The sequence below is a fragment of the Octopus bimaculoides genome, chromosome 11 (genome assembly GCF_001194135.2).
Source record: "Octopus bimaculoides isolate UCB-OBI-ISO-001 chromosome 11, ASM119413v2, whole genome shotgun sequence".
Classification (NCBI taxonomy): domain Eukaryota; kingdom Metazoa; phylum Mollusca; class Cephalopoda; order Octopoda; family Octopodidae; genus Octopus; species Octopus bimaculoides.
The window spans coordinates 46,683,977-46,685,991 of record NC_068991.1 but is presented as its reverse complement, the minus strand read 5'-3'; positions in this window follow the sequence as shown (position 1 = coordinate 46,685,991).

Below are 2,015 nucleotides of genomic sequence, written 5' to 3'. Positions count from 1 at the left end.
ATATATATATATATATATATATAATTTTGATAATTATAATCATGGATCAGCTAAGTGCCTCGCCACGTACTGAATTAGAAATAGATGCTAATGTCTTTTCAACTACCATAAAAAAATCTCCGAGACAATAACACACTTTTTTATGTATATAATTATAGAATATTTTGCATAATTCACCTATGTATGTATGTATGTATGTATGTATTAATGTATGTATGTATGTATATATGTATGCATGTATATATATATATGTATGTATGCAAGTGTGTGTATGCATATGCGTGTGAGCGTGTGTGCGTGCGTGCGTTTGCATAAGTGCGTGTATACCTCTGTCTCCTTGTGTATGCATGTCTGAGTGTGTGTGTGTGTTTTGCAACTATGTACCGTATATATATATGAATGCATGTATATATATATAAATATATATATATATATATATATATGTATATGTGTGTATGTATGTGTGTATATATGTATATATATATATATGTATATATATATATATATACATGCATTCATATATATATACGGTACATAGTTGTGAGGGATTGACCGTTGACTGAACACTATTCAATTTTTTTTCTCCGTGCTTTTCTCCTTGTCTCCGTATTCTTTCTGTTGAAGAGCGTAGCTCGAAACGTCAAAGACTTTCCGTATTCCCGAGCGTCATACTAATATATCCTTTTGTTATTTACACCACCTGTCCTCGTCTGTTGTTATTATTTGTATATTCTCCCATATATATATATATATATATATATATATATATTCTCACACAAACACATCCAAACTAATATAACTGTATGGAGGCATATAGATTACTATATAAGCAGTAGGTAAGTAGGTAGATAGATAAGTAGGTAGGTAGAGCGATACATAGATGATGCAGTCATTGTTCTTTCATTATCGGGTTGGACAGTCTCCTGGTGTGTCGGTTGGCTGGCTGGTTTGTCGGCCGGTTGGTTGGTTGGCTGGCTGGCTGGCTGGTTGGTTGGTTGGTTGGTCTGCTTTTACGACGTAAGCAGTCAAGCATGATGTATATATTCATATACTCTGTTGAAAGTAAAATACAAAAATACAAGGAAAAAAAAAAATCCCTCTTCCTCCAAACAACAACAAGAACAACGACAACAACAAAAACCAACAAAGAAACGTAGGAAACACAAACGCTGCAAAGAAAGAAGCGACTAAGAATAACACCACCACCACTACCACCGCCACCATCAATAATAGTAACAACAACAATAATAACGGCGCCAAGTCCTGTTGACACACACTGCTTTGTTCTGAGGGACTTTTAATCTGGAATCAATAGTTGCACATGGAAGTCCAACTTCAGCAAAAATAGAAAAAAAACATAAAGAAGTCCTGTGCAGAATCTAGCTTTGATATTATTTGTTGTACAGGGTTTTTACTCTTTATAAGATGACACACTTCGTTTGTCATACATACATACATCGTTTGTCATTACATAGACACAGACACACACACACACACACAAACATATACATTGTGTGTATGCGTATGTGTGTGTGTGTGTGGTAGTGTGTGTAGCTATTGTATGGCTGAAAGGTTAAAAAGTCGCTTCGCGATCTCGTGTTCAATCCGACTGTGTTGCGTATTGGACAAGTGTTATTTCGTTCCGTCTTCGGACCGACTCAAACTTCATAAGTGGATCTGAAACTGACAGAAAGTATCTGAGAGCCTTACGAAATCAATCACAACCGCCATTCAAAAGGTATAATTTTTTTGCGCACTGTCGCATCATAACTTTGCTGCCTGAGAATTATTTTAAGGGCACACACGTCCATGGAATACACGGCCACTAACATTACAATGCAGTGAGTTATTTGATCGAACGACTGAATACAGTAAACACAGTCAGAAGCTCCGAGATCCATCCATCCATCCATAGATGTATACATACGTACGTATGTACACACATACGCAAATATATGCACGTGTATGTGTGTGTGTGTGTGTGTGTGTGTGTGTGTGTGTGTGTGTGTGTGTGT